We start from the raw sequence: 20,828 nt of genomic DNA on the forward strand, positions 1-20,828 counted from the left end.
TAAAAAGCACCAACGATCAATCTTCTTCGGATTTGCTAAATATCTTTTACATTTGCCCCCTTGGACAAGAAACGGCAAAATTATTCATTTGTTTAAGCTAGCTGACCCTAACATTAGCATTAATAAATCTCTTTTCCATTTTCAAAGTAAGTTTAATCATCCATGGTCATCAATTTGTTCACAATTGTTTGTTTGTATTAATGTAATGTATGTGAGGATTTTTTATGTGATGTATTTGGATTTTTACGTGTGTTTGTGTTTTTTTCTCTATGTTTTTGTTACTTTAGTGATTACTCCGTCTATGTACTTTTTTTGACGGGAAATAAATGAATAATAATAATAATAATAATAATAGAACACAAACGCACACACACACACAGAACACACACACAAAAATACACACAAACACAAACACACACACAAAAATCACACCGACACAAAAACACACACAAACACAAAACACACACACACACACACAAAAACACACACAAAAGACACACAAACACACACACAAAAACACACAAACACACAAAAACCACCTCCCACCAACACACAAAAACACAAACAAAACACACAAACACACACACAAACATATACACACAAACAAAACCACCCAAACACACACAAAAACACGCGCAAACACAAAACACACTCACACAAACAAACACAAAAACACACACAGACAACAAAATCACACACAAACACACAAAAACATGCACAAACACAAAACACACACAAACACAAAACACAAATACAGAAAAACACACACAAAGAAAAAAAAACACACACACAAGAAAACAATAAAAAAACAAAACAAAAAAAAACACACACAAACATACCCATACACACACACACAAAAACACAAACAAAAACACACACACACAAAAACACACGCACACAAAAAAAACAGACACACACAAAAACACACACGCAAAACACACACACGCACACACAAAAAACACACACACAGAAACACACAGACACACAAACACACACACAAAGACACAAACACAAAAACACACACACACACACAAAAATACACAAACACACACACACATCCACAAAAATCACACACACACAAAAACACACACAAAAACAAAACACACACACAAAAAAAAACAAACACAAAAGACACAAACAAACACACACAAACCAACACACACACTAACACAAACAACACCAAACAACCAAATACACAAACAAAAGCGCACAAACACAAAAAACCACAAACACATACACACACACACACACACAAAAACACACACACACAAACAAAAACACAAAAAAACACACAAAAACAAAACACACACAAATACAAAAAAAAAAACATACACAATAACACACACAAAAAAACATAAAAAAAAACACACAACAAAACACACAAACAAAAAACACACAAAAAAACAAAAACAAAAACACACACACACACACAAAAAAGTCAAAAAAAACACAAAAAAACAAACAAAAAACACACAAACGCACAAAATAAAACACACACACGAAAGACACACACACAAAAACACAGACACACACAAGCAAACACACACACACACAAAAACAGACACACCCAACACCACGCCACCTTTGCTTAAAACTATAAAATTTCTGTTAGAAGTAACAGGTTTGTCTTAACAGTAACAAATTGTTTCTAATAGCACCATGTATTCCGTCAACAATACCAAATTTTTCTTAAAAGTAGCAATTTTTCGTTTATGATATCAAGTTTTCTGTCAGGAGTAGCAAGTTTTTCTTAACACTAACAAATTTTTCCTTCGAAGTAACCATTTTTTCCCTAAAACTAACAAAGTTTTACTTAACACTATCTAACTTTTCTTAGAAACAACAGTGTTTTCGTTAGTGATAACAAGGTGTTTGTTAGAAGTAGCCAATTATCAGTCAAAGATACTAAATTTTTCCTAGAATTAACAAATCTTTTCGTTTATGATAGCAAGTTTTCTCTCAGAAGTAGCAAGTTTTCCTGAACACTAATAAATTTGATCATCGAAGTAAAAATTTTTTCGTCATTGATAACAAGTTTTCTGTTTGAAGTAGCAAGTTTTCTGTCAAAGATACCAAATTTTCTTAGAGGTCACATTTTTTTCATTTACGATAACAAGTTTTCTGTCAGAAGAAGCTATTTTTCATTAACCGTAACAAATTCTCACACTATCAAATTTTTCTTAGAAGTAACAATTTTTCGTCAGTGATAACAAGTTTTCTGTTAGAAGTAGCAAGTTTTCTGTCAAAGATACCAAATTTTTCTTAGAAATAGCAATTTTTTCGTTTATAATAACACGTTTTTGTCAGATGTAGCAATTTTTCCTTAACGCTAACAAATTTTCTCTTCGAAGTAACAACTTTTTCCTTAATCCTAAAAACTTTTACTTAACAATATCAAATTCTCTTAGAATTAAAAACTTTTCGTCAGTTATAACAAGTTTTCTGTTAGAAATAGCATGTTTATCATCAAAGATACCAAATTTTGTTTGGAAGTAACAATTTTTTCGATTATGATAACATGTTTTCTGTCAGAAGTAGCAATTTTTTCTTAACACTAACAAATTTTTTTTTCGAAGTAACAACTTTTTCCATAATACTAACAAACTTTTCCTTAAAATCATCAAATTTCTCTTAGAAGTAACTATTTTTCGTCAGTTATAACAAGTTTTCTGTTAGAGCTAACAAGTTTCCATTCAAAGATAATTAATTTTCTTAGAAGTAACAAATTTTTTTTCATGATAGCAAGTTTTCCTTAATACTAACAAATTTTATCATCGAAGTAACAACTTTTTACTTAATGCTAACAAACTTTTACTTAACAGTATCAATTTCCTCATAGAATGAACAGTTTTTTTCTTAACAGTAACAAATTTTCTTCTAATAGCACCAAGTTTTCTATCAAAGATAACAAATTTTTCTTAGAAGTAATAATTTATTCGTCAGTGGTAGCAAGTTATCTGCTAGAAGATACTAAATTTTTATTAAAGGGAACAATTTTTCATTTTTGATAACAAGTTTTCTGTCAGAAGTAGAAAAATTTCATTAACACTAACAAATTTTCTGATCTAGTTACAATTTTTCCTTAACACTAATAAATTTTCTCATCGAAGAACAACTTCTTCCTTAATCCTAACAAACTTTTACTTAACACTATCAAATTTCTCTTAGAAGTAGCAAGTTTTCCTGGGCACTATCAAATATTCTCTTGGAAGTAAAAACTTTTTCCTTAATACTAACAAAGTTCTACTTAACACTATCAAATTATTCATAGAAGTAACAATTTTCTCTACGTTTAATTTAGGTTCATCTAACTTAGGTTAATCTGAGTGCTCATGCTAACCTAAGTTAGATGAACCTAACTTAAACGTAGAGAAGTTTCTTCTTCTATAAATAATTTAATAGTGTTAAGTAGAACTTTGTTATTAGTAACAAAAAAGTTGTTACTTCAAAGAGAATATTTGATAGTGTTAAGAAAACTCGCTACTTCTAAGAGAAGTTTGACAGTGTTAGGTAAAATTTGTTAGTATTAAGGAAAAAGTTGTTACTTCGATGAGTAAACTTGTTAGTGTTAAGGAAAACTCACACTTCAATGACTCATACTTAGTGTTCAGGAAAACTTGCTACTTCTGACAGAAAACTTGTTATCATAAATGAAAAATTGTTCCTTCTAAGAAAAATTTGGTATCTTTGACAGAAAAATTGCTACTTGCAGCAGATAACTTGATATCTGTGACGAAAAATTGTTACTTGTAAGAGAAATTTGTTATCTTTGATGGAAGAATTGGTGCTATTAGAAGAAAATTCGTTACTGTTAAGAAAAAATATCTGTTACTTCTATGCGAAATTTGACAGTTTTAAGTAAAATTTTGTTAGCATTAAGGAAAAATTTGTTACTTCTATGAGAAAATTTGTTAGTGTTATAAAAAACTTGCTACTTTTGACAGAAAAATTGTTATCATAAAGCGAAAAATTGTTACTTCTAAGAAAATTTGTTATCTTTGATGGTAAACTTGCTAGTTCTAACAGAAAACTTGTTATAACTGACGAAAAATTGTTACTTCTACGAGAAATTTGATAGTGTTAAGTAAAAGTTTGTTAGTATTATGGAAAAAGTTGTTACTTCCAAGAGAAAGTTTGTTAGTCTTATTAAAAATTGCTACTTCTGACAGAAAACTTTTTATCATAAACCAAAATATTGTTACTTCTAAGAAAAATATGGTATCTTTGAGGGTAAACATTCTAGTTCTAACAGGAAACTTGTTATAACTGACGAAAAATTGTTACTTCTAAGAAAAGTTTGATAGTGTTAAGTAAAGGTTTGTTAGTATTAGGGAAGAATTTTGTTACTTCGAAGAGAAAATTTTTTAGTGTTAAGGAAAAATTGCTAAATCTGACAAAAACGTGTTATTATAAACGAAAAAATTGTTACTTCTAAGAAAAATTTGGTATCTTTGACAGAAAACTTGCTACTTCTAACAGAAAACTTGTTATCACTGACGAAAAATTGTTACTTCTAAGAGAAATTTGATAGTGCTAAGTAGAAGTTCGTTAGTATCATGGAAAAAGTTGTTACTGCGAAGAACAAATTTGTTAGTTTTAAGGAAAAACTGCTACTTCTCACAGAAAACGTGTTATCATAAACGAAAAAATTGTTATTTCTAAGTAAAATTTGGTATCTTTGATAGTAAACGTGCTACTTCTAACAAAAAACTTGTTATAACTGACGAAAAATTGTTACTTCTAAGAGAAATTTAATATTGTTAATTTGATAGTGTTTGATAGGTTAGTATTATGGAAAAAGTTGTTACTTCTAAGAAAAATTTGGTACTTTTGACAGAAAACTTGCTTCTTCTAACAGAAAACTTGTTATCACTGACGAAAATTTTTTTACTTTGATGAGAAAATTAGTTAATGTTAAGGAAAACTTGCTATTTCTGAGAGAAAATTTGTTATCATAAACGAAAAAATTGTTACTTCTAGGAAAAATTTGGTATCTTTGACAGAAAACTTGCTACTTCTAACAAATACCCTGTTATCATTGACGAAAAAATTTTTACTTGTAAGAAAAATTCGATAGTGTTAAGTAAAACTTTGTTAGTATTAAGGAAAAAATTTGTTACTTCGAAGGAAAAATGTGTTAGTGTTAAGAAAAACTTGCTACTTCTGACAGAAAACTTGTTATCATAAACGAAAAATTCTTACTTCTAGGAAAAATTTTGTATCTTTGACGGAAAACTTCTCTGTTTTCAAAAATATGATGTTTAATGGAATTCTTCAGCTTATTTTCGGAGCTAAAAAGGTTGAAAACGTACTAGGGAGCAAGGACTGATACCACATGGATGATGGAGGGGAGTGGAGTGATGAGGGCTGATCCCAGTGTGAAAACAGTTTGGAAACCATATTCCGCTCTGGGCCATAGATATACTTTTTAATGGTTTGGGTATCTACCCTTCTTGTATGATGAGCTACTTATCTTCCAGCCTCTCCCATTAGGTGTAATTGCTTAAGATGAGCATCTTTATTTACGCTACACCCACGTTTGTGTTGTGCTCTTTGGGCGGGGTCCCCCACGGGGTCCTGGAGTCTAGCATGTAAGACACACTGGCGTCATCTATATTAGGCGCGGTTACGAAAATCCTGGGGATCTTCCAGAAAAAACAATTTGCCAAAATGCGTAGGATTCTTGGTAAAAGTGAAGAAATAATAGAACACCGGGAATCCCAGGAAGCCTGCCAAGGGTAGGAATCTTACCAGGGATGCTGTGATGTCAAAGGGTATGTCCTAGAAATTATAGGATAATTCCCCTTTTATTACTAATTTTTAAATTATCTCGAGCGAGAGCATTTTTTAACCTCCTTTACCCCCTTAGCCGATGTCTAGATTCCGCCTCCGGAATGAGTAGACACTGACCAAACTCCACCGCTTTGCGTGAGATCGGTGGGAACAAGAATTTATCGAAATAGAATTTCCCACCTTTGCGCGTTTCGATATTTTGGCTGGAAAATGTCCACTGGGTTACATGAGGGCTGAGATAAAGGGAGGCTATGCGAAAATCAGGGATTCTGTTGAACATAGATTCAGTTAAACGGGTTTGGATACATGGTTATAAAATAGGGTCTCATTTACATCTAAATCTGAAGGGTGAGGTTAAACAGAGGTTTAGTTGAACGGGGTTAAGTTAAATGGCTTATGTTGCACGAGTGTTGATACACTTTTGGGTATAAATGCATCATGGCTCCCTTAGTAGGGTAAGAAGTTCCATTTCTACGACGCCCCCGTACCAAACAGGTTTTTCTGGTAGTCCTATTCTACAGGGCATTACACCTTTGCCAAGAGATTTACGCAATACCGGTCCTATAGGTAAACATTTCTACAGGGCATTACACGTTTTCAAAGAGAGCGGGTATAACTTGATTGGTGATTGGGATTTGAATAAAAGGAATAGTTTTCTTTACAATTCATATTAGTAATGCCTGAAATCATGAATTAGAATATTTAATTAGCTGTTTGGGTTTTCAGACATAGTTTTTTAGATGTTCATGGGTGTTAGGTTCCTGGAGGGTTTTATACTGTATAATACACAAATGATGATTTACACAGTGTTGTCAATTTTAAATAGTTTAGAAATAAAAAAATTAACAATAAATGGCTGAAAAGTGTTTTGAGGGAGTTGAGTTGCACGAGGGTTCAGTTACATGCGGATTCAGTTACACGGGGATTAGTTAAATGGGGTCGAGTAGCACGGAGGTTCAATTGTACAGGGTTTCGGTTATACAGGGGTTCAGTGACATGGGGGGGTCAGGGGTCCGGGGTTTCGGTTATACCGGGGTTCAGTTACCGGGGGGCTTCAGTTATTTTTTCTGATTTTGTGTGTTTTCACAAGAAAATAACTGGTCTTTTAGCAAACTTAGCCATAGCTACCTGAAACTCTGCATAAATATTTTCATTTTTAATCTAATTGCGTAGGTACTAAAGCAACATTGAACATTTTTTCTGATTTTGTGTGACCACCCGGCCCCCAAAAGACTCCTGAGCCTCCATTATAATACTTTTTAAGGTTTTATTATATCTTTTCAGAATAAATTATTATTTTAGGGAATTATTTTGGTGAAACAGTTAGAGACATTTTGAAAGATGATTTTAGAGGAGGATTTGAGGGTGAAACTCTGTGGTCGTTATAATACACAGATTCCATTTGAACGGTGTTGTGAGGTCCCTTACCACAACCCCAAAGGGCTCCGATCCCCCCCCCCCCACCCCCAAGGAAGCCCCCGGACATCAAAGGTTCTCTGGACCCCCAAAGGACCCCCGGTACCCTGATGCCTCCTGAGTCCCCCATTATAATACTTTTTAAGGATATATTATATCTTTTCAGAACAAATTATTATTTTAGGAAATTATTTGGGTGAAACAGTTAGAGACATTTTAAGAGATGATTTTAGAAGAGGACTTGAGGGTGAAACTCTGTGGTCGTTATAATACACAAGTTCCATTTGAACAGTGTTGTGAGGTCCCCTTACCACAACCCCAAAGGGCTCTGATCCCCCACCCCAACCCCAAAGGAACTGCTATTTGCTTTCGTGTATAGGAATTCCCTTGCTATTTGCTTGCATGTATAGGAATTCCCATGTTATTTGCTTGCGTGTATAGGAATTCCCATGTTATTTGCTTGCTTGTATAGGAATTCCCATGTTATTTGCTTGCGTGAATAGGAATTCCCATGTTATTTGCTTTATTGTTTAGGAATTACCATGTTCTTGGCTTTCGTGTAGTTGATTTCCCTTGTTTTTTTCGAGATTGTATAATATTTCCCTATTATTTTTCTTTAATTTCTTTGTACTCACTATTTATTTGCTAGAGATTATATGAATTCCCATGTTATTTCATTGCATGTATAGGAAGGCCCATTTTCTTTTCTTGCGTGTATAGGACTTACCATGTTTTTTGCGTGCTGGTAGAGGACTTACCATGTTATGTTCTTGCGGGTATATGAATTCCCATGTTATTTGCGTGAATGTATAGGACTTCCCACGTTTTTTTCTTGCGTGCATAGTAATTCACTTATTTTTTGCTTGCGTGTATAGGAATTCCCAATGCTATTCCAGGACCTTATGTTCCTTCCTATGCTATTATAAGGGGTTTTCCGTATGGTTTTTCTTTACTTGGTACCCATTAAAAACAAAGTTTTTGTGTTAAATAAGTAGTTCTTATATCTTTTAAAAGAGCTTTACGGGGTTTGAGAGACTCGATTGCCTGATTCCGTGTGGTTTTTAGTTACTTGGTGCCCATTAAAAACACAATTTTTTTGTTAAATAAGTAGTTCTTGTATCTTTTAAAAGAGATTTACGGGGATTGAGAGAATCGGGTGCATGATTCCACTTTGTTTTGCTTTAATTAGTGATCATTAAAAATGAATTTTTTTTGTTAAATAAGTAGCTCTTGTATATTTTGAAATAGCTTTAAGTTATTTGAGAGACTCTTTTGCCTGATTCCGTGTGGTTTTTCTTTACTTGGTGCCCATTAAAACGAAATTTTTGTGTTAAATAAGTAGTTTTTTGTATCTTTTAAAAGAGCTTTAAGGGGTTTGAGAGACTCAGTTGCCTGATTCCGTGTGGGTTTTTTTAATTAGTGCTCATTAAAAACGAAGTTTTTGTGTTAAATAAGAAGTTTTTGTATCTTTTAAAATAGCTTTAAGGGGTTTGAGAGACTCAGTTGCTTGATTCCGTGTGGTTTTTCTTTACGTAGGGCTCATTAAAAACGAAGTTTTTTTATTCTTATTTGAGAAGTTAAATTTATTATTTTATTGTTTTACATTCCATAAGTCATGAATTAGAATAGTTAATAACCTTTTAAGGGTTTTCAGACATAGTTGTCATATATTTTCTTGTTTTTTTTTCTACTGGGGTTTATTATTTGAGAAGTTAACTTTAGTATTTTGTGGTTTTACGTGCCTGAAATCATGAATTAAAATAGTTAATTAGCAGTTTAGGGTTTTCAGACCTAGGTTTTTTAGATTTTCTTGGGTGTTTGTTTCCTGGAGTTTATTATTTGAGAAGTTAACTTTTGTATTTCATGTTTCTTTCTTGAATTCCCCTGCTGAATAAACAAAAAGACATTTCGTTCAAGAAATTATGAAAAAATTCTAAGTAAGTAACAAAATCTTTCTTGAAGTCACCTCTTGGATACACAGTGCAGAAAATTCATTTAAGAAATTATGAAAAAAATTGTATAAGCAAGTAGAAAACTCTTTCCTGAAGTCACCTACTGGATACACAATTCAGAAACTTCATTTAAGAAACTATGAAAAAAACTGCAAGTAAGTAAGTAGCCTAACAAATTTTTTCTTGAAGTCACTTCTTGGATACACAATACAGAAATTTCATTAAAGAAACTATGAAAAAATTGTAAGTAAATAGCAAATTTTGTCTTGAATTCACTTGTTAAATAAACAAATAGACATTTAGTTCAAGAAATTATGACAAAACTCTAAGTAAGCAACAAACTCTTTATTGTTTTCATGACTTAGATACACGATGTAGAAATTTAATTCAAGAAATTATTAAAAGATTCTCAGTAAGTAACAATTTCTTTCTTAAAGTCAACTCTTAGATACACAGTACGGAAATTTCATTCAAGAAATTATGAAACATATTTGTAAGTTAGCAACAAACTCTTTATTGATTTCACCTCTTGAATATACAATACAGATACTTCATTCAATAAATTACGAAAAAATCGCAAGTAAGTAACAAACTCTTTATTCTTTTCACCTCTTGGATATACAATGCGGATATTTCATTCAATAAATTACGAAAAAATTGTAATAAATTAACAAACTCTTTCTTGAATTAACGTCTTGGATAAACAAGTAAAAAATTTCGTTTAGAAAAGTCTGAAAAAATTTGAAATGGTCAAGTAATAAATTCTTTATTGAAGTCAATTCTTGCGGAAAAATTGAAGAAATATCTTTAAAGAAATTCTGAAAAAATTGTAAGTAAGTACAAAATTCCTTCTTGAATTAACCTGCTGGATAAACAAAAAGACATCTAGTTCAAGAAATTATTACAAAATTCTAAGTAAGTAACAAACTCTTTCTTGAAGTTACCTCTTGGATACACAATGCAGAAATGTCATTTAAGAAATTATCAAAAATTGTAAGTAAGTAGCAAATTCTTTCTTGAATTCACCTCTTGGGTAAATAAAAAAGACATTTCATTCAAAAAATTACGACAAAATTCTAAGTAAGTAACAAACTCTTTCTTGAAGTTACCTCATGGATGCAGAATGCAAAAATTTCATTTAATAAATTATGAAAAAAAAAATTATAAACAAGTAACAAACTCTTTCATGAAGTCACCTCGTGGATACACAATACAGAAATTTCATTAAAGAAACTATGAAAAAATTGTAAGTAAGTAGAAAAGTCTTTCTTGAATTCACCTGCTGGATAAACAAAAAGACATTTCTTTAAATTTCATTCAAGAAATTATGACAAAATTATAATTAAGAAACAAACTCTTTCTTGAAGTTACATCATGGATACACAATACAGAAACTTCATTTAAGAAATTATCAAAAAATTTTAAGTAAATAGCAAATTCTTTCTTTAATTCGCCTCCTGGGTAAATAAAAAAGACATTTCATTCAAAAAATGAAGACAAAATTCTAATAAAGTAACAAACTCTTTCTTGAAGTTACCTCATGGATACACAATGCAGAAAGTTCATCTAATAAATTATGGAAAAAAATTATGAGCAAGTAAAAAACTCTTTCATGAAGTCACCTCGTTGAAACACTATGCATAAATTTCATTATAGAAATTATGGAAAAATTTTAAGTAAGTAGTAAATTCTTTTCTTGAATTCACCTGCTGGACAAGCAAAAAGAAATTTCTTTCAAGAAATTATGAAAAAATTTCTAGTAAGTAACAAACTCATTATTGTTTTCACGACTTAGATACACGATGTACAAATTTAATTCAAGAAATTATGAAAAAATTCTCAGTAAGAAACAATTTCTTTCTTGAAGTCAACTCTTGGATACACAATACGGAAATTTCATACAATAAATTATGAAAAAATTGTAAGCAAGCAACCAACTCTTTCCTGAAGTCACTTCTTGGATAAACAATGCAAAAACTGCATTTAAGAAATTATCAAAAATTGTAAGTAAGTAGCAAATTCTTTCTTGAATTCGACTATTTGATAAACAAAAAAAAGTCATTTAATTAAATAAATTATAAAAAAATTATAAATAATTAACAAATCCTTTCTTGAAGTTACCTCATGGGTGCACAACGCATAAAATTTTATTTAAGAAATTATCGAAAATTGTAAGTAAATAGCAAATTCTTTCTTGAATTCGACTCCTGGATAAATAAAAAAGGCATTTCATTCAAGAAATTATGACAAAATTTTAAGTAAGTAACAAACTGTTTCCTCAATCCTCCTCATGAATGCACCATACAGATATTTCATTTAAGAAATTACTAAAAAGTTGTAAATAAGTAAAAAACTCTTTCTTAAATATACCTCCTGGATACATAAAGCAGAAATTTCATTAAAGAAATTATGAGAAAATTGTAAGTAAGTAGAAAATTTTTTTTTGAATTCACCTGCTGGATAAACAAAAAGACACTTCGTTCAAGAAATTATGAGAAAATTCCAAGTAGGTAACAAACTCTTTATTGTTTTCACGACTTAGATATACGATGTAGAAATTTAATTCAAGAAATTATAAACAAAGGAAAGTAAGTATCCAACTCTTTATCAATTTCACCTCTTCGATACAAAAAAAAGACATTTCATTAAAAAAATTATGACAAAATTCCAAGTAAGTTAAAGACTCATTCTTGAATTCGCCGTTTACATGCACAATACAGAAATTTTATTCTATGGGACCTCTACATGTGATTAAACATGTTTTGAAACTACATACTATTTGCTTGCCTTTCCTTGGTACCTTTCTAAATGAGTGGGGATTCCCCACTGGTTCCTCCACATTGTAAAAAAAGTTACCAGCACGAAAACTTCACGTTTTCAACCAGACCGGTTTGTGACACGACACACAAACATAGTCATAGTGAGAGAAATATCCAAAAAGTTGGGTTAATCTAGGTTCACCTAGAGTGGCGCACCACTCTAAGTGGACCTAGATTAACCTAACTTTTTGGATATCTCTCTCACTATGACTCTGTGTGTGTGTCGTCTCAAAAACCAGTCTGTTTGAAAACGTTGAGTTTTCATGCTTGTCACTTTTTTGCAAAGTGTAGGAACAAGTGGGGAATCCCTGCTTACTTGGACATGGGCCACGAAAAAACAAGCACATACTTGGTAGTTTCAAAACGTGTTTACTCACGTTTAGAGGTTCCCATAGAATGAAATTTCTGTATTGTGCATGTACACGGCGAATTCAAGAATGAGATTTTTACTTACTTAGAATTTTGTCATAATTTCTTGAATGAAATGTCTTTTTTTGTATCCAAGAAGTGAAATCAATAAAGAGTTTGTTACTTACTTTCTTTTTTTATAATTTCTTGAATTTAATTTCTACATCGTATATCTAAGTCGTGAAAACAATAAAGAGTTTGTTACTTACTTGGAATTTTCTCATAATTTCTTGAATGAAATGTCTTTTTGTTTATCCAGAAGGTGAATTCAAAAAAATATGTATACTTATTTACAATTTTCTCATAATTTCTTTAATTAAATTTCTGCATTGTGTATCCACTAGGTATATTCAAAAAAGAGTTTGTTACTTGCTTACAACGTTTTAGTAATCTCTTAAATGAAATATCTGTATTATGCATTCAGGAGGAGGATTCAGGAAACAGTTTGTTACTTACTTAGAATTTTGTCATAATTTCTTGAACGAAATGTCTTTTTATTTATCCGGGAGGTGAATTCAAGAAAGAATTTTCTATTTACTTACAATTTTTGATAATTTATTAAATGAAATTTCTGCGTTGTGTATCCATGAGGTAACTTCAAGAAAGAATTTGTTACTTATTTAGAATTTTGTCATAATTTCTTGAATGAAATGACTTTTTTTGTTTATCTAAGAGGCGAATTCCAGAAAGAATTTGCTACTTACTTACAATTTTTGATAATTTCTTAAATGAAGTTTCTGCATTGTGTATCCAAGAGGTGACTTCAGGAAAGAGTTTGTTACTTGCTTACAATTTTTTCATAATTTATTGAATGAAATTTACGTATTGTGTATCCAAGAGTTGACTTCAAGAAAGAAATTGTTAATTTCTTACAATTTATTAATAATTAAATGAATTAAATTTCTACATCGTGTATCTAAGTCGTGAAAACAATAATGAGTTTGTTACTTACTTGGAATTTTGTCATAATTTCTTGAACGAAATGACTTTTTTTGTTTATCCAAGAGGCGAATTCAAGAAAGAATTTGCTACTTACTTATAATTTTTTATAATTTCTTAAATGAAGTTTTTGCATTGTGTATCCAAGAGGTGACTTCAGGAATGAGTTTGTTAATTGCTTACAATTTTTCATAATTTATTTTATGAAATTTAAGTATTGTATATCAAGTAGATTACTTCAATAAATAAAGTGTTACTTACAGAGAATTTTTTCATAATTTCTTGAATTAAATTTCTACATCGTGTATCTAAGTCGTGAAAACAATAATGAGTTTGTTACTTACTTTGAATTTTATCATAATTTCTTGAACGAATTGTCTTTTTGTTTATCCAGCAGGTGAATTCAAGAAAGAATTTGCTTCTTACTTACAATTTTTTTATGATTTCTATAATGAAATTTCTGCATTGTGTATCCACGAGGTGACTTCATGAAAGAGTTTGTTACTTGCTTACAATTTTTTACATAATTTCTTAAATGAAATTTCTGCATTGTGTATCCATGAGGTAACTTCAAGAAAGAGTTTGTTACTTACTTAGAATTTTGTCGTAATTTCTTGAATGAAATGTGTTTTTATTTACCCAGGTGGTGAATTCAAGAAAGAATTTGCTACTTACTTACAATTTTTTGATAATTTCTTAAATGAAATTTCTGCATTGTGTATCCATGAGGTAACTTCAAGAAAGAGTTTGTTGCTTACTTATAATTTTGTCATAATTTCTTGAATGAAATTGAACGAAATGTCTTTTTGTTTATCCAGCAGGTGAATTCAAGAAAGAATTTGCTAATTACTTATAATTTTTTCATAATTTCTTTAATGAAATTTAAGCATTGTGTATCCACGAGATGACTTCAGGAAAGAGTTTGTTACTTGCTTACATTTTTTTTTTTCATAATTTCTTAAATGAAATTTCTGCATTGTGTATCCATGAGGTAACTTCAAGAAAGAGTTTGTTACTTACTTAGAATTTTGTCGTAATTTCTTGAATGAAATGTCTTTTTTATTTACCCAAGAGGTGAATTCAAGAAAGAATTTGCTACTTACTTACAATTTTTGATAATTTCTTAAATGAAATTTCTGCATTGTGTATCCAAGAGGTAACTTCAAGAAAGAGTTTGTTACTTACTTAGAATTTTGTCATAATTTCTTGAACGAAATGTCTTTTTGTTTATCCATCAGGTGAATTTAAGAAGGAATTTGCTACTTACTTACAATTTTTTCATAATTTCTTTAATGAAATTTCTTCATTGTGTATACAAGAGGTGACTTCAAGAAAGAATTTGTTACTTACTTACAATTTTTTCATGGTTTCTTAAATGAAGTTTCTGCATTGTGTATCCAAGATGTGACTTCAGGAAAGAGTTTGTTACTTGCTTACAATTTTTTTCATAATTTATAGAATGAAATATCCGCATTTTATATCCAAGAGGTGGAAACAATAAAGAGTTTGTTACTTACTTGCGATTTTTTCATAATTTATTGAATGAAGTATCTGTACTGTATATCCAAGAGGTGAAATCAATAACGAGTTTGTTACTTACTTACAAATATTTTCATAATTTCTTGAATGAAATTTCCGTATTGTGTATCTAAGATTTTACTTTGAGAGAGAAATTGTTACTTACTGAGAATTTTTTCATAATTTATTGAATGAAATTTCTACATCGTGTATCTAAGTCGTGAAAACAGCAAACAGTTTGTTATTTACTTAGAATTTTGTCCTAATTTCTTGAACGAAATGTAGATAATTTCTTAAACCACATTGGCCTGACATCACATAAAGAAAGAAAAACGAGCAAAAATGGGGTTTTTATAGGCCAAATGGCAGATCATATTTTTTGGATTTTGTGCAAATCGCGGATATTGGCGAATAACTCGCTTTTATGGTTGTTAGGTATTTGGTTTTAATTCTTTTAATTTTTGGCTTTTATTGATACATCGTTTCGTTTCGCGCTGAAGAAGAGAGGCGTTTGTCCTCTCGAAATATTCGCTTAGTTTTTTCAGTATCTTCATTTGGCCTATAAAAACCCCAATTTTGCTCGTTTTTCTTTCTTTATGTGAACGAAATGTCTTTTTGTTTATCCAGCAGGTGAATTCAAGAAAGAATTTGCTACTTACTTACAATTTTTTCATAGTTTCTTTAATGAAATTTCTGTATTGTGTATCCAAGAAGTGACTTCAAGAAAGAATTTGTTAATTACTTACTTACAATTTTTTTCATAGTTTATTAAATGAATTTTCTGAATTGTGTATCCAGGAGGTGACTTCAGGAAAGAGTTTGTTACTTGCTTACAATTTTTTTCATAATTTCTTAAACGAAATTTATGCATTGTGTATCCAAGAGGTTACTTCAAGAAAGAGTTTGTTTCTTACTTAGAATTTTGTCATAATTTCTTGAATGAGATGTCTTTTTGTTTTTACAGCAGGTGAATTCAAGAAAGAACCATGAAATACTAAAGTTAACTTCTCAAATAATAAACTCCAGGAAACAAACACCCAAGAAAATCTAAAAAACCTAGGTCTGAAAACCCTAAACTGCTAATTAACTATTCTAATTCATGATTTCAGGCACGTAAAACCACAAAATACTAAAGTTAACTTCTCAAAAAATAAACCCCAGGAGTCAAACACACACGAAAATCTAAAATACCTAGGTTTGAAAACCCTAAACAGTTAATTAAATGTTCTAATTTGTGATTTCAGGCAAGTAAAACCATAAAATACTAAAGTTAACTTCTCAAATAATAACACAAAAACTTCGTTTTTAATTAGCCCTACGGAAAGAAAAACCACACGGAATCAAGCAACTGATTCTATCAAACCCCTTAAATTTATTTTAAAATATACAGAAAACTAATAATCTAACACAAAAACTTCATTTTTAATGAGAACTAATTCAAGAAAAAACAAACAGACTCAGGCAACTGAGTCTCTCAAACCCCTTAAAGCTCTTTTAAAAGATACAAAAACTACTTATTTAACACAAAAATTTCGTTTTTAATGGGCACCAAGTAAAGTAAACCACACGGAATCAGACAACCGAGTCTCTCAAGCCCCGTAGAGCTCTTTTAAAAGATACAAGAACTACTTATTTAACATAAAAATTTCGTTTTTAATGAGCACTAAGTAAAGAAAAAACACACGGAATCAGGCAATGGAGTGTCTCAAACCCCGTAAAGCTCTTTTAAAAGATACACTAACGTCTTATTTAACACACAATTGTGTTTTTAATGGGCACCAAGTAAAGAAAAAACACACGGAATCAAGCAACTGAGTCTCTCAAACCCCTTAAAGATCTTTTAAAAGATACAAAAAACTTCTTATTTAACTCAAAAACTTCTCTTTTAATGAGCACTAAGTAGATAAAAACCACGCAGAATCAGGCAACTGAGTCTCTCGAACCCCATAAATATATTTTAAAAGATACAAAAAACTCCTTTTTTAACACAAAAATTTATTTGTGAATAGGCACCAAGTAGATAAAAACCAAACGGAATCATACAAACAAGTCTCTCAAACCCCATAAAGCTCTTTTAAAAGATACAAGAACTAATTATTTAACAAAAAAAATTAGTTTTTAATGAGCACTAACTAAATAAAAACCAAACGGAATTAGGCAAGAGAGTCTCTCACACCCCGTAAAGCTCTTTTAAAAGATACAAGAACTACTTATTTAACACAAAAATTGTGTTTTTAATGAGCACCAAGTAAAGAAAAACCACACGGAATCAGGCAATCGAGTCTCTCAAACCCCGTAAAGCTCTTCTAAAAGATATAAGAACTTCTTATTTAACACAAAAATTTTGTTTTTAATGGGTACCAAGTAAAGAAAAACCACACGGAAAAGCCCTTATAATAGCATAGGAAGGAACATAAGGTCCTGGAATAGCATTGGGAATTCCTATACACGCAAGCAAAAAACATGGGAATTCCTATACACGCAAGCAAATAAAATGGGAATTCCTATACATGCAAGCAAATAACATGGGAATTCCTATACAAGAAAGCAAATAACATGGGAATTCCTATACATGCAAGCAAATAACATGGGAATTCCTATAAACGCAAGCAAATAAAAAGGGAATTCCTATACATGCAAGCAAATAACATGGGAATTCCTATACACGCAAGCATATAACCTGGGAATTCCTATACACGTAAGCAAATAACAAGGGAATCCCTATACACGCAAGAAAATAACCTGGGAATTCATATACACGCAAGCAAATAACATGGGAATTCCTATACATGCAAGCAAATAACATGGGAATTCCTATACACGCAAGCAAATAACATGGGAATTCCTATACATGCAAGCAAATAACACGGGAATTCCTATACACGCAAGCAAATAGCAGTTCCTTCGGGGTTGGGGTGGGGGATCGGAGCCCTTGGGGGTTGTGATAAGGGAACCTCACAACACTGATCAAATGGAACTTGTGTATTATAACGACCACAAAGTTTCACCCTCAAGTCCTCTTCTAAAATCATCTCTTAAAATGTCTCTAACTGTTTCACCGAAATAATTCCCTAAAATAATAATTTGTTCTGAAAAGATATAATAAAGCCTTAAAAAGTATTATAAGGGGGTACTCGGGAGGCAGCGGGAAGCCTGGGGTCCTATTTATGTCCAGAGAGCCTATGATGTCCGCGGGATTTCATTTGGGTTGGTGTGGGGTGATAGGAACCCATTGGGATTCTTGTAAGGGACATAACACCACCGTTAAAATGGAACTTGTGTATTATAACGACAACAGAGTTTCACCCTCAAATCCTCCTCTAAAATCATCTTTCAAAATGTCTCTAACTGTTTCACCGAAATAATTCCCTAAAATAATAATTTATTCCGAAGGGATGTAATAAAACCTTAAAAAGTATTATAATGGAGGCTCAGGAGTCTTTGGGGCGCCGGGTGGTCACACAAAATCAGAAAAAATGTTCAATGTTCCTTTAGTACCTACGCAATTAGATTAAAAATGAAGATATTTATGCAGAGTTTCAGGTAGCTTTGGCTAAGTTTGCTAAAAAACCAGTTATTTTCTTGTGAAAACACACAAAATCAGAAAAAATAACTGAACCCCCCAGGGCACTGCCCCCCTGGATAACCGAAACCCTGTACCACTGTACCTCCCCTGGACCTGACTCCCTGTATAACCGAAACCCAGGACAACTGAACCTCCGTGCTACTCGACCCCATTTAACTAATCCCCGTGTAACTGAAGCCGTATGTAACTGAACCCTCGTGCAACTCAACTCCCTCAAAACACTTTTCAGCCATTTCTTGTTAATTTTTTTATTTCTAAACTATTTAAAATTGACAACACTGTGCAAATCATCACTTGTGTATTACACAGTATAAAACCCTCCAGGAACCTAACACCCATGAACATCTAAAAGACTATGCCTGAAAACCCAAACAGCTCATTAAAAATTCTAATTCATGATTTCAGGCATTACTAATATGAATTGTAAAGAAAACTATTCCTTTTATTCAAATCCCAATCACCAATCAAGTTATACTTGTTCCTCTTTGAAAAGGTGTAATGCCCTGTAGAAATGTTTACCTATAGGACCGGTATTGCGTAAATCTCTTGGCAAAGGTGTAATGCCCTGTAGAATAGGACTACCAGAAAAACCTGTTTGGTAAATAAAAGTTCAAATAGGGATAAAATCCTTTTAATAGACAGTGTTTTTTATAACAGTGATAGAAATTCACAAAAATACCGGATATTTCGGTCACATATACAGTGACCGTCATCAGTGGTAAAACTGAAAACTGATGACCGTCATCAGTGGTTTTACCACTGATGACGGTCACTGTATATGTGACCGAAATATCTGGTATTTTTGTGAATTTCTATCACTGTTATAAAAAACACTGTCTATTAAAAGGATTTTATCCCTATTTGAACTTTTATTTATCGTCATGGAAGGGCAGTGTGGTCTCCGAAATTACCTGTTTGGTACGGGGGCGTCGTAGAAATGGAACTTCTTACCCTACTTCCCTTTAGATTTATTGAGAGTTCAGAGGTGGGTATGCTGTATGAGGCATGTTAGTTTCTAAAAGGTACTGCTAATTCTATAAAATAAACTGTTAACATAGACATTTATTTAGCCAAAGAAGACTGTTTTTCTACAGTACAAGGGTTATGAAGCGAATTGTGGTATAAAACTCGCATTCTAGTCAAAGGAATGCCGAAAAGCTAAAAGTTAAATTTTTTAGGATTACCATTAATCAATACAGATATTAAATCTCCTGTTTCAGAGGTGGGGATGCCGTATGAGGCACGTTCGTTTCTAAAAAGTACTGTTAATTTTATAAAATAAACCGTTAACATTGACATTTAGTTTAGCCAAAAAGAACTGTGTCTCTTCAGTACAGCGGTTTTCATGCAAATTGTGGTACAAAACTAGCGTTCTAGCGAAAGGAATAACGAAAATCTAAAAGTTAAATGTTTTAGAATTACGATAAATCTTTACGGATATTGAATCTCCTGTTTCAGAGGCGCAATGCCGTATGAGGCACGTTTGTATCTAAAAGGTATTGTAAATCCTACAAAATAAACTGTTATCATACACATATATCTTAGCCAAAGAAGACTGTGTCTCTTCAGTACAGCGGTTATCAAGTGAAATGTGGTACAACACTAGCATTCTAGCCAAAAGAATGCCAAAAAGCTAAAAGTTAAATGTTTTAGAAGTAAGATAAATTTATACAGGTATTGAATCTCCTGTTTCAGAGGTGGGAATGCCGTATGAAGACCCTTCGTTTCTAAAAGGTGCCATTTATTTGAAACTGTGAGAATAAAGCCTTTTCCAGTCTTTATTTTTGTCGTGTTTTTTGTTAACTGCCTTTTTCTATGTTTTTAATATTGTTTGTCAATTTGTTTGAAATAATAAAACCTTTTATTTACAATGTCTGTGTTTTTAAGATGTATTGTTTGGCATAAGTAAGGCATGCATTTCCCTTTATTAATATTAGTTAAAAACAACTTTTACCACAAAATAAGTTTTTCAAAGAAAAGTAAAGAACTCCATGAAACCCAAAATGAGCAAAAATAAAATAAAATAATCTACAAAGCGTGAAACTACCATATATAAGCATCGATAAATAAATGCAACCAAAAACGAATAGAAATTACAATATGTAACCGAGCAGAAATTAACATGAGTAGGGCTAGAAACCCCTACGCCTTCCCAAGGCCAGAACATAATTTGCACTTCACTGAAAAATATAATGTTTTTACTTTTATAACTTTAATAAGTCAAATAACATTAACATTTTAATCATTAAATATCAGTATATGTAAATTAAACTGACAATGCACATTCATTTGTACTTTGTCACTATACAACATCACTATATACCCCCAGGGCATAACTTACAATCCCTGTCCAGAGGGCTCTGAGGGGGTTATCATCCTCAAAGACCTAAATCCTAA

The 20,828-nt window shown here is 31.6% G+C and overlaps 1 protein-coding gene across 1 annotated transcript in view; it reads right to left on the bottom strand.

Moving 5' to 3' along the window:
- The window catches only part of Rdl (Resistant to dieldrin), a 469,434-nt gene that overhangs the window by 348,500 nt on the left and 100,106 nt on the right, over positions 1-20,828 (bottom strand). The gene's annotated exons all lie outside the window — the stretch shown is intronic.

This window comes from Artemia sp. Qi Xiang Cuo, chromosome 2 (genome assembly GCF_049724085.1).
Source record: "Artemia sp. Qi Xiang Cuo chromosome 2, ASM4972408v1, whole genome shotgun sequence".
NCBI lineage: Eukaryota > Metazoa > Arthropoda > Branchiopoda > Anostraca > Artemiidae > Artemia > Artemia sp. Qi Xiang Cuo.